Below are 13,329 nucleotides of genomic sequence, written 5' to 3'. Positions count from 1 at the left end.
CAAACAATCCAGGAGACGATCGAATCCCAACCGGACCAACCTCCCGTTGCAGTCGACTATCTGGTTGTGCAGTGCTTATGTTTAGGAACCATGTAAAGACCGACATGAAGAAGATCATCTTGTAGATGTAGTCATTCAAAATAATCTTTTCCAATAAAAATGTCGTTGAAATACATAACGTTTCTTGGTTTATTACTGGTTTGTTATTGTTTGTCTTTTTGTTGATTTTCTAGTTGTGGTTTTGTTGATTTTGAAGGTCTCTTCAACACGACCAGAATGTAAAACAAAATACACGTTACAAGAGGAGTGTATAAATTTTGAATTTATAGCTTATAGCTATTGTAGCATTCTGACTATGTTTTTAATTTTAATCGAATCGATTAGAAAAACACGTTTGCCAAGCACTGTCCACGGCCTTCATAGTGGCGCCATCTATGTGGAAGTAGCGAAACTGTATTTCGTTCTTCGTACAGATGGCTTATGCAGTGCTCTAGCAAATGCCGTATACAGGTAATCCCCGAGATGTACCTTTTACGCAGATGCGGGGATACACGGTTTTCTGAATAGTAAAATCAATTGTCAAATGCAAATATTTTGCAATTTTTTCAATCGAATTTTAAAATTTCTTCGAAAATATTCAAAATTGAAGTCTTTAGTCAGAATTATATCGAATTATTAATTTAGTGGATGAGACCACCCTCTCTCTTTCTCTCTCTCTCTCTCTCTCTCTCTCTCTCTCTCTCTCTCTCTATTGTTGGCCTGCTCACGATGGACTAAACTCCAATAGAAACCACCAGCATTGAAGCAAGTGAGATTTGAATAATGGTAGTTGGTGTTGATACCCACGTATCTGACCACACGACCATTCATATTGTTACGTTCGCAATTATTAAATTCGTAACGGACGTGTCAAATTGTAAATTCGCGTGGTGCGCGATCACCTTAATCTAGAAACCGGGAACGCTACGTGTAAAAGCGGAATAAAAATGCGTCACATACACTAACATGCGGCACTCACGCGTACGTACACTTATGTACTATTATCCTCGGAAAGGATAAACTAACACCCTAAAAATTGTATGGGCTTCCGGGGGTATAAAAGGGACCGAACTTTTAATAAACAAACCATTCGGATTTTGCAACTCTTAGAAACCTCGTCTTTTTTAATTTTGCATATTCGGATCAAGAAAGAAATCTCTCATCCCTCTTCACCCCTTCTGCATAGGCTCCTCAAATTACTTGAGAGAGCAACTAGCGGGAAGGTTTATTATTGGTGTTGAACGGTTGAGAAGATCGCTGTTACCCGAGCGGGTTTGATTTACAAGGCCGCATCCTTCGCGTGGCCCACACATATAGATTTTTGCTCGGAAAGTTAGAAGGCTATATAGGTCATGATAAGATGAAACTTGTCGAAACACATTGCAAGAAAAGGATAGCAATATAATGATGAGTTGTAATATGCCATCTATTGATCAAACCAATGAAGCTGTGAAGCTTTCATTTTTTCTATGGATATTCAATTTTCCAGTCGTTTAAGCTTAATCTGTGGCGCTTGGGCCATCCATGTAGACACCCGATCTCCGACAGATCTCGCTTCACCTGATCCAGCCATCGAGTTCGCTGTGCTCCCGTGCGCCTTATGCCGAACTGGGGATTGCTGTTGAACACCTTCTTGGTGAGGCACGAGTCCAGCATCCTCATAACATGCCCCAGTAATCGTATCCTGCCATCCTTCGCTTCCGTTAGGAAACTTACAACGTACAACACACCGCCAAAGATGGTCCGGAGAATGAGTCGCTCATACACGCCCAGAGCGTTTGAATCCTCCGCTCGGATGATTCACGACTCTTGTGCATAGCGAGCCACTGGGATATATCTCACATTTCGTGCGGGCTTTAGTCTTCTGGATGCCACGGATGTCGTTGTCTAGCCACGTGCTGCGAATGACACCGTCCAGAGCAATGTGGATGAGCAGACAGGAGAGTCCGTCACCTTGCCTCAGACCCCTGTGAGATTCGAACGATTCCGACGTCATTTTCGATACTCTCACCTTGCATTGCACCCCATTAATGATGGGGTCGCCGGATCTAACAGCCGGATCAACTTTCCAAGAAAGTGGTACCGCAGCATGAAGTTCCATGGCTGATTCCGGTCTATCTGGAAAAAAAACCCATTACAAATTACACGAAAAGTAGCTATATTTCGGCTGGTGATTTGTGATTCCTGAACCGCGTGATTCGACATACGCGAAAATCCGAGAACTCGGAGTCAACCTGTACTGCATATGCGACACGATATGGAAAGCATGACAGGATGATTATAAAATAGATTTTAAATATTTCCACGCACCATCATTTATAAACTATTGTTGAAATTTTTCAAAAATCGCAATGAAATAGCAGACATATTGTAAAACATAAACAATTTCAAATTTCTTTAGAGCAGACCATTTACAACACTCAGCAATAAAAAGAGCAACTGGTTGAGTAGCACTGCAAGCGTACGGCAGAGCGAACCCTGCAAACTGTCAGATTTCTCATAAAGTATTTGCTCGCTGTACTATTCCTAATAAAAACAAAATGTTCGTTACCTGCGTCGAATATTTGCGTGGAATATGTTAAGTGAAATGTAAAATGAAGAATAATGGAAATTTTAACCAAAACAGAAGGTAAATCAAGCAAAAACAGATTGTGAACAATGTTCTCGGCACAGTTCTCGCGTGACAAAAGCTGCGCAGGTGGAGAGGCCACTTCACCAAATGTCAGACGAACCATAAACAAACACTCGCAGGCTTTGCGTTCGGTTGTGAAGAATTAGCCTAGGAATATCGTTCCGAACGCACGCTGTTGCGGATGAATTACGGTGGGTCAAGTTCTTCGATTGGTTTGCTTTACACAATTGTTACCCATTTTCGGTTGGTGTGTTGTGGCGAAGTAAGTGTTGAACGGACGGAATAAACGCCGGAAAGGAAAAGGCAACATACAGCTATGGTGGCAGGTTTTTTGTTTTGTTATCCACACCAAGGGCAGGTTTGTGCAGGAGCTGTTGGTGCTGGATCTTGGGAAGAGTGACAAAGTTAACAGAATGCCAGAGGGCATCGGTGCTGGAGCAATGAGAACGTGAACAACGAGAACGCAAAACAGATTGGTTGAGCTGAATGTACTTGCGAGCAGTAACATTAAAACAAATCATCAACCTAAACGCGTTGTTGGATACCAAACTTCGAGCGAATACAGCAATTGACAGCTGTGGGGGAAAAATGAAAACAGCAAAGGAAAAGAGAAACGGGACCGTTCTCCACACATTTTGGTGGAAGCATGCATTCTTCTCCATCGCTACACTGTAGTAACGCACTTATGGGAAAAGGGCACATTGAGCGTGTAAAAACAATCCCCGATGCCGTGGAGTGCAGAGCAACATTTGCTCCAAAATGCAGCTCGTGCATCTCCAGGGGTAGAGTTTTCACACCTCAGCCTGCTGGTGGGGTGGGAAAGATACCCCCTGTCATTGTGTGTATGCGTGTGTATGCTTGCGCATAGAAGTGTGCGTTGCACGTCTAGTTGTGTATGTTGTGTGTGTGTGAGTGTTTTCTGTGTAGATGTGTATAGGAGAGGTCTCGAAAAAAGCACAACCATTGTCAGTAGGCGAATGGTTGATAGGGGAAGGGGTGGTAGAGGGGCGAAAAGCGAATGCGCCGTGTGGCAAGTAGTGGTGGACCCTGAATGAAAGCTATGCTCCTCTGGCCCAGAAACGGAACGCGTAAGGGAAGCACCCGCAACGCTCACCGTACAACCAACTTCTCGTCGGTGGTGGTGGTGATGGTGATGGTAGTCGTTGTGTGGCTGCCGTTGTGTTGTGTCGCCCAGTCCGTCCGTGCCAGTGGCCAGCGAGTTGTGCGGTTTTCCTTTCGAGCCGCGGAGTGGAACAAGAAGCGTGAAGAAACCCCCTGCCCTGTAAAATTCAGTTTCCGGTAGTTTTTTTTTTCGTTTGCGTACGCGTGCGATTAATATTTTCGTAAATGCAAAAATAAGAAAGGTGAAAAAAAAACGATGGAAAATTGCGTGGGATTCAGTTCAATTTGCATACAGTTTCAAGAAACGTTTGTGACCGACCGGGACGGTGTATGTGCTGCCGAGAAGAAGTAATAACCCCATTCAACCGATGTCCTTGTGCAGTGCTGCTCTGTACACAGTGTAAACAAAAAAGTGTTCCTGCGTGGGTAGTGATTCTGGTCGGCCTGAAGCTGCATGGGGAAAATTGAGATGCCTTCCAAAGGGAAAACAAACACAGCCAGATGGGTGGAAAAGAGTGAACAGCAGTGAGCACCGCTCAGTTAGCAGACAAGTGAAAGGCACGGCTCGGTGCCGTGTTGTGCTGTGCTGGCTCACCTGGGCGTAAGTGAGCAGGGCGCACGAGAAGCGAACGTAATCCATCGCCTCACGCGGCTGTACCGAGGTACAAGGGCTGTACGCGTCGCTACAGTACAGCGACAGTGAACTGGCATGGTAACTGGGTTACAGCGGTAACCGGGCTGCTTCGATGTACAGCATTTTCACACCTTGTACGATTCCTCCCCGAAAATAGAAAGCAGGAGGAGTTCTGTGGGGAACGAAGACTGTCGACAGCGGTGCAACAGCACGGTTGTCACCTGAACAGATTTGGCTTTTCTTTTTTCACATACCGACAGGGGAAGGGACGTCAAACATCATGGGGTTGTGTTCTCTTTTCGCCTGGCTAGAGGGAAATCATTCTCCATAAATGTGACATCATTGTTTGTTTACTGTTTGCTGTCGGTAAACCTTCCTCTGCTCTCACCGCGTTTTTCTAACCCCCTTTTTCCATCCTTTTGCCCAGCACGAAAATGAACGTTTCCACCGTTCATTCATCGCCATCAGCATTATGAATAAACAAACATACGGTACACATTGGAGGGATTCCTTCGCTTGTCCCAAAAGCTTCCATTAATAACTACAAAACGTACGTCACAAAACCCTTCCCGAACGAAGCGAATGTGGGAAGAACGGGGAAAGGTTTCTAATGGTAGAAGAAATTTAATTTTGCTTCAATTATTACCCAATCAGCTGTGTCAGCGCGCTATTGACAGCAGACGGCGTCCATTCATCCGCCCTCTCCCTGTGTCGTGTTGTGTCGTGCGTGAGCGAGTGTGTGTGTGAGCGTGAGAAAGTGTGCGCGATTGCCCAATAGAAGCAAGCTGTGTTCGGTGTGTGCGTACGTGTGCGTTTGTTTTGAGCTGAGCGTAGTAGCGCTGCGTCGTGTTTGACCTTTTGCGCCAAACCAAAATCACCAGCACCAGTCTTCCCGATCGAAGCGGCGGGGGTGGAAAGAGAAGCCGTCCCGCCAGTCTGTTCCCAATTCACGTTGCGGAATCGGTTGTAGTGGGCCCAGATCGTACGCTCGTTGGAACACTGGAACATCCTTCTCTCCCGGTGCCCCGCTGTTGGTGCTGGATGCAAAAATTTAAGTAAAGCTTCAAATACATCGCTTTATCCGCATCGTTTGCGCGTGGCTGTGTGTGGGTGCCGATAATCCATCGGGCCCGAGGATCTTGTCGGACGTTGTTGGTGGGGTTGCTGCAGCTACGCTCGCCGATGATCAAATGATTGTACGAGTTGAATCTTGTGCTTGACCTCGACGACGACAACGGCGGCGATCCGAAGTGGACGACATTCACCGGGCTGCACAGGCGCAAGTGGATCGGGCTGGAACCAGTTTAGCGGTTTGGATGGTAAGCGTTCAATATTTATGCTAAATTTAGTTCGAATCTGCTCCGTTCGCTTAGGATGTATTTGGGACGAAGTTTGGAAGGATGTTTGTTTTTCTGTTTGCTAATTTTCCAAGGTCATTTCGATGGTGCAACAAACTAACATTATGCTCTTGAGTGCTGCTGTTAAGGTCTTATATATATGTTAACTTAACGATTTAAAAGATCTTTGAAATAACACTGATATAAACATATGATATAACGTGGTACCGAATACTATTGTAGTATTGTGTATTGTGATTTCCCATTTTTTTATGAATGCCAACAAAAGTAATGAAAAAATCAATTATGTAATTAACAAATCAAGAATTTCTTCAATGGGTCGTAATCGTTAATAGTTTAGAGCAGAACGATAAAACAAAAATCGGTCTAAGAACGAATTGAATGTAGTAGTTCCGGTAGTAGTAGTTTACAATCAAAAGTAAAATTCGCACACCATTTTCACTGCATTTTAATTATATTTTGTTAAAGTTGCTGTTTTTAATACGTAAAAAAGGTTCAAGTGAATTAAATTATATGATCTTCAGTTTATGTTCATATTCATGTATGGAGATGAAAGCACAAGAAAGTCTTTTAAACCTCCTGCCAGGTTCATGTGGAATATGAAGCCGCTTTAATTGAGCCCTAGCCGCTTTAATTTGAAAGCCTTTGCAACCCTTTCGAGACATGTACAATGACCTCACTTTTCACCTATTAGGGAAAAACTAATCATCTCCGCAGGAGCTTTCCTGCGCTTGAAATGATAATTTAATATAACTTAATCATGCTCGCAGATTAATTATCATCATAATGCGTCTATTGACGCCTGTGCAGACAAAATGCATGCTCAATCAATCTAATACCCTGTGCCTTGCACCACCCAATCCAATCAAATTTCACGCGACCATTTAACCACTTTGCGCACACGTTTTTGCAGTGCAAGTGCTAATTTTCAATCATTGAGCAAAATTGAATGCAATTTAGCTGCTCGCATCATCAAACGTTGGTCGTTGGAGGCGAAAAAACGGCATGTAAATATGGCCATCGCTTGGATCGATTCAACAGTCCTAGGGCCATTACGTTACGCCCAGTCAAAGATTCGCCAGCGCTTTCGTAAAGCGCCCTGTCCACTGTAGCTTGGCAAGTTCCCTTAAATTAGGTGCGAATTGATGGGAAATGTGATCGAAAGTGTACAGCAGGGAAATAGTGTACCCTGTCCCGATGTGCCCGCCACGCTCATTTGCCTTCGCCGCACACTTTGCACAACCGGCACTAGATACCTGAGTAGAGATTGGGCGAGAAGGTAGCGTTGCATTTTCCCTCCAGCGTGCATGTTTGCATCTCGTTCCTGCGACTTGTTTGCATTGCAAATTCACTTTTCTGCACGTTTTCAATGAAGCTACTCTTGCGTCGTCCCTACGTTTTGAAGCTAAAACGTTTAACGATACGCGGCGCGGTCGGATCGAATTTGGAAAGTTGCCATGGCACGGCCAAGCATACACGGCCATCCTGGCACGTACTACGTACGCTCGTGGTGAAATGGCTGTGTGCTAAAATGTAGATCAATTTCTGATGGAAAAGAAAAGTACACATACACCTTGACGAGGATCGAGCGAGGATCGACCTTTCTTTCGCTCGCTTGCCTCTCCCGTCCCGTGCCGGCTACATAACCGATAATGAGTGTGTATGTGCATTAAAGCTGGAATTACGTACGACCACGCACTCGCACGAAGAAAAAGGGCCGGGGTGGACCGGATGTTGGCGAACCATTTGCATACACTCATTCGAGGCGGCATTCTTCATTGGAGGAAGTGGCCGGCTGCATGGAAAATGGTATCCCCTGGGCCCAATCGCCACTCTCCTTAGGGCTCGGAGAAGAATCGGAGGGGGAAAAAGAGAACATCACGAAAACACTTCCCGGTTCAATGTAGTTCGTTGCGTGAATTTATGGAACAAATTTGGCGTGACGTCGATCGTGGAACGGAGATTTGCTTCGCGATCAGTTGCTTTCCTTTATTTACATCTTCATTCCGGTGGCGCTTTGTAAGCGGAACCATGCGGGTGTATGGTAATCAGATCAACCCTATCGATTGCACGGATATGCTGCGTTGCATCGGGCCAACCGTTTCGTGCGTGCAGTTTGCTGAATGTTGTGGTTGCTCGTGTGGTTGCAATACGGTTTGCTGAGTGCAACTGGAGGTTTTTGGATTTTTCTTCATTTCCCACTTTCCTACTTTGCATGGAAAAGGGCAGCGCGTGGTTTTGTAAATATTGTATTTCCATTACTAGGCCCAGACTCGACTCGTAACCGATTGCTTATTGAATTCCACGGCTAACGTTGAATCAAGTGTTATTTAAGTGGATTGTGGTGGTATGGTATTTGTTTTGAATGTTATGTTACTGCCTGTTGCCCGACCTCTCCGCCGCACCGACCAGCCGCGAAGGTAGCTGGTGCCTGGGTCCGCCGTGGAGACGAGCAGCAATTCGAACTAAGCCCCGCTTCACTAACACCGCCAGGAACTCCGCCTTCGAGATCCCTTTGGCAAAAGTTCGCGCCTCACAGCGACTGCCTTCCAGCTAGTTTCCCCAGGCTTTCGGGGGGCTATGCAGATGGAAGGGGAACCTTTACCGCAGAAACTCTCAAGAGGAGAAGCTCAAGGAGTAGAGAGTGAGCGAGCAGAGATCGGATTCGACTTCGCCTTTCTGCCTACTGGTGTCCGCCGAGGATTACCACTGGAGGGGTCCAATAGCGGATCAATAAGCTTTCGAAGATTATATCGTTTCGGGAGTGAAATAATATATTGCGTTTCGTTTCTCTTGCTTAGCTCATTTTGTTTATTTTCAGTTAGGAAAGGGATGATTTTACAGCGTGTTTTTCTAGCGATGGATAACATCCTTTTCTAGGAAAAATATTCTTCCTTAGGTGAGGCGAAAAATATATTAGGATCGAACGCGATCCTCTACTACCGCGCCCTGGACACCTATCTCTAACGCTAAATTATGTTTCTAATTCTGTGTAGTGCATACTAGGTTTTTATTAGGAAATTCCTGGCCTTACTCGAAAAATGTCCTGATGAGGACGAAGGGAAAATATTTATTCGAGGATCGAACGCGATCCTTTTTAATAGTGTACCGCATTCCTTCCGCATGCACTACCTAGTACGCTCGGATACTAGGCGCTTAGAACCATAGAGGATGCTCTATTCTAATTTACTTATCTGCCTATCGTACGCGCTACTACCACCATCACATACACAGCGCGTTCGCTCGCTTGTGCTCGCATCTGATAAGCCTGAGCGACATCCTTCCCCTCGTAATACAACCCGTTGGTTGGATTACCTGTACCTTAGTGAATGGCTTTCAATTCTATTGATTACACCTTTTTGATTTAGCAACGCTAGTTGTTCCATTATTAAACCCTTTTCTTTTCCTGCTATGTAAGTTTAATATGTGTTCCTTCGCAGTGACATCCAGCAACGCTACCTTTACCGCTGGACGTTTGATTATACCGCTGGCGGTCTGCACTGCTACCGATCGTACTTGGTCGTCTGCAGCTCGATGCACTTCAACTATCCGCCCCTTTAGCCATTTTCCCGGAGGCGCGTTGTCGTCCGATAGTACCACGATGTCATCCACCTTCAAGGGTACCACTTTGCTCGTCCATTTGTCTCTCTTAAGAAGCGTTGGTAAATACTCCTTTTTCCATTTGTCCCAGAAGATTTTAGAGTGGTGTTGGACTAATTTGTATTGCTGACGTTCGATGCTAGAGGTAGTCAGCGCCATAGGTGGAATTGCAGTACCACTCCTACCTATCAAAAAATGAAAAGGGGTTAAGATCTCCTCTTCGTCTCTAGTGGTGGGTATGTGTGTTAATGGCCGTGAATTAAAAATGAATTCAATCTGAAGTAACGTAGCCATTAACGTTTCTGGTGAGGGTTTCCTCAGCCTGTATTCTTCCATCATCTGTCGAAGTCCCTTCTTTATAGTCTGGATCTGCCGTTCCCAGATTCCGCCAAAGTGTGGAGCCGATGGCGGGTTGAAATGCCACTCAATTTTGAACTGCAACGCTGCTTCCTTGCCCATCCAGGCATCTATATCCATCAGTAGTTGACGTAGTTCTCGTTCTGCTCCGACGAAATTCGTCCCGTTGTCGCTGTAAAGGTGGCTGACTTTTCCTCGTCGGTGCTGAAAGTTCTTTAGACAGACTAGGAAGCTGTCTGTATCCAGCTTCTTTGCCAGCTCAAGGTGTACAGCTCGCGTTGACATGCACATGAATAGTACACCCCAACGCTTCTCCGTCGAACGTTTTACAGCTACTTCTAACGGTCCAAAGTAGTCTACGCCGGTGTGCAGGAATGGTGGGTTGTATGGCGTAGCGCGATATTCTGGAAGCGGGGCCATCATCGGAGAAACTGGTTTCGCAGAGTGCAGGATGCACCACTGGCAGCATCGTTTTACGTTGTTTAGGACTGCTCTCACATTGATTATCCAGAACTCTTGTCGTAATTCGCCGATCACAACATTGTCCGCCTGATGTAATGTCCTCTCATGATAATCACGAACAACAAGTTTGGTGATTCGATGTTTCTGAGGCAAGATGATTGGAGTTCTTGCTGATGACGGCATGGCCTGGATTTTCTCCAATCTGCTTCTGGAACGGATGACACCTCTTTCATCCATAAAAGGAACTAACTTGTTTAGCGCACTTTCCCTTTTCACATTTTGACCATTTCCTAAAGCCTTGATCTCTTCAGGAAAGCCATGTGATTGCGCCATTTTATAAAGATATGATCGTGCTGCTTCTGCATCCGACATCTTGATCGTCGGATCAAATGACCTTTTGTTGATTATGTACTGGACAAATTTTCGAAGAAATATCGTGTGGCGAACCAGTCTTGTCCAGCTAGAATAGTTTTCTACGGATATTAATTCGCCTGATTCTGACATGGTCAATACCATCTCTTCTTGGGTCTCATACTCTCGCTTTGACGTAGGCCAATCAAACTCTGGTTTCAATAAGAACTCGGGTCCATACTTCCACAGATTCTCGTTGTTCGTGATTTTGGTTGCCGCGTCTGCAGGATTTTCCTTACTTGGCACCCAACGCCACTGGTCCATTGTCGTTGTTTCTAGAATTTCACTCACACGATGGGTTACAAATTGTTGGTACTTCCGTTTTCTATTTTTGATCCACCCGAGGACAGTTTGGGAATCACTCCAAAATACGGACCGGTTAATCTCAATGCGAAGTTCCGCTATCACTGTCTTCGCTAGTCGAGTTCCTAGTAGCGCTGCCTGTAGCTCAAGACGAGGAATTGACAGCTGTTTAATGGGTGCCACTCGCGCCTTTGCCGCAAGTAGATGATTTGTGAAGATGTTGCCATCATAGCTTCTTGCGTAAACGCACGCGGCGAAGGCGTCTTTAGATGCATCGACGAACGTATGGATCTCCGTAAACAAGGCTGCTGCTGGTCTGATGCACCGTGGTACGACGAAGTCACCGATGTTGTTTAACTGCTTCAACCAACTACGCCAGGCGTCAGCTAGGTCTGACGGTATTTGCTGGTCCCAATCTTTTACTGCGATGTGTATTCCACGTAACTGTATTCGTCCTTGAATGGTGATATGGCTTATCAAGCCTGCTGGGTCGTAGACGCTCATTACCAAACTTACTGCTTCTCTCTTTGTTGGGTTTCGTTGTGAACGCAGCAAATCGTTTCGTACATGCAGTTTGTTGAGGTTGTAGCCGAAAACGTCTGACTTGGTGTTCCAATATACCCCGAGAATCTTTTCATAGGGTCCGTTCTTTTCCTCAAACGAAACAATGGTTTCACCGACCTGCCTTCTGTCTGCTGGAATTGACTGTAGAAGCGTATCCGAATTACTTATGAAGTTGCGGATATAAAACCCGGCATGTTCGTGAACATTAATCACTTGATTGGTTGTTTCTTGGGCAATAGCGTCAGAGGTAAAACTATCGATGTAGTCATCCACGTAGTGCGGGCTCACGATGGCGTCGTATGCCAAGGGGTGGGACGCCTTGTGACGTGAAGCGTTTTCGTTTTTTACGGCCTGAGCACACGCTGGAGAACAGGTAGCGCCAAACGTCATTACTTGCATAACAAATATTTCTGGTGTTTTCTGCTCGTTGCATTCTCGCCATAGTATGCTTTGTGCGTATTGGTCCTCCGAACGCACCTTCACCTGGTGAAACATCTCTTTGATGTCACCAGCAACTGCCGTGTTGCCTTCCCGAAATCTCAATAATACTCCGAAGAGTGATGTCGTTGCATCGGGTCCTGCCAACAGTTGCGAATTAAGAGATATTCCCTGCACTTTCGATGCTGCGTCGAAGACTATGCGAGGTTTTGGTTCTTGTTTGTTCGAGTTTGTCACAATAAAGTGTGGCAAATAGTACACTCGGGTAGGTGGTTTCAATAGTTCTGCTGCCGTTAGCTTTCGCAAATAACCCTTTGAGATATACTCCTTGAATGTGCGCAACGCCCATTCCTTTAGTTTGGGTTGTTTTTGCAGTTGCCCTTCTAGGCTCTGTAATCTGCCTAGAGCGTTCCTATAGCTGTCGGGGAATTGAACTTCATTCGTTCTCCATAAAAGCCCAATCTCGTACCTCCCGTTCTCGTACTTCATCGTTTGTTTGATGATATTGCAAGCTCTTTCATGTTCTTCGCTGCATACTTGTTTAGCTTCAAGCTTTACCCCAAAATCTTCCGTAGAGAAGTAGTTTTTTAACATTGTGTTCATGCTTTCTTCTTCTTGCATGATCATTACTCGTTCTGGATCGTCACTGAGTACGTTTTCTTTTCCGAATACTAACCAGCCAAGTTTAGTCTTTATCCCGATGGGCTGGTTGTCTAACCCTGTTTTCCGATCAAGCGGAAGGATTAGTTGGCTGTGGTTAAGGCCGATTAGCAAGGTTGGTCTCACATCTGCAAAGCTCTTCAGTGGAATGCTTGAAAGATGAGGATATTCTTTTTTAAGTCTTTCTGCATTAATGGTCTGCATAGGAAGGTTCAAGTTCATGAGCGTTCTTGCATCATCTATGAAGTGTTCTACGTTGTTGCTTCCAGTTACGTTGAACTTTACTCTACGACTCTTCGAATCAAAATTTTCTATATTGCCAGTCCACTTCAGTTTAAGGGGATCGCAATCTCCCTTTAGATCCAGTTTTTTGGCTATACTTTCCTCTAAAAGTGTTAATGAGGAACCTGGGTCAAGGAATGCGTATGTACTGACGGCTAAAGTCCCGTTTCGTAGGGTAACTGGCACTATCTGATAATATATTTTTTGTTTCGCCCTTGAAACTTCGTCATGTTGCAGATGATGATATGATGTTTGGGCGTTGCTTTCACTATATGTGATAGGATGGTGCTCCCTTACAACTTCGTGGTGTTGATTTACCGATTGTGCTCTATTTTCGTTATGCATTAAGGGGTGGTGCGGTCCCGTACACCCGTTCACACCACAGCCCTTCCAGATTCTGCAATCAGTAAGCTTATGGTTCGTGAAGCGTAAACAGCCGTGACACAGACCAGCCCTTACTATTGTCT

The 13,329-nt window shown here is 45.2% G+C and overlaps 1 protein-coding gene across 6 annotated transcripts in view; it reads left to right on the top strand.

The window, feature by feature from the left end:
- The first annotated feature begins 2,748 nt into the window (after positions 1-2,748).
- Positions 2,749-13,329, top strand: part of LOC120904298 (signal peptide peptidase-like 3) — a 34,994-nt gene continuing 24,413 nt past the window's right edge. The window contains exons 1-3 of one of the 6 annotated variants that reach the window (XM_040314220.1): positions 2,847-2,862; positions 4,855-4,977; positions 5,082-5,746. The gene's annotated coding sequence lies outside the window, so the exon portion shown is untranslated. Of the gene's footprint in view, positions 2,934-3,671; positions 3,971-4,010; positions 4,036-4,854; positions 4,978-5,081; positions 5,747-13,329 lie in introns of those variants that run through there. The other 5 variants (XM_040314194.1, XM_040314202.1, XM_040314227.1 and 2 more) reach the window with 5 other exon arrangements.

Source organism: Anopheles arabiensis, chromosome 2, assembly GCF_016920715.1.
Source record: "Anopheles arabiensis isolate DONGOLA chromosome 2, AaraD3, whole genome shotgun sequence".
Classification (NCBI taxonomy): domain Eukaryota; kingdom Metazoa; phylum Arthropoda; class Insecta; order Diptera; family Culicidae; genus Anopheles; species Anopheles arabiensis.
The sequence above is the reverse complement of the archived record's forward strand: the minus strand, read 5'-3'. Positions and strand labels throughout refer to the sequence as shown.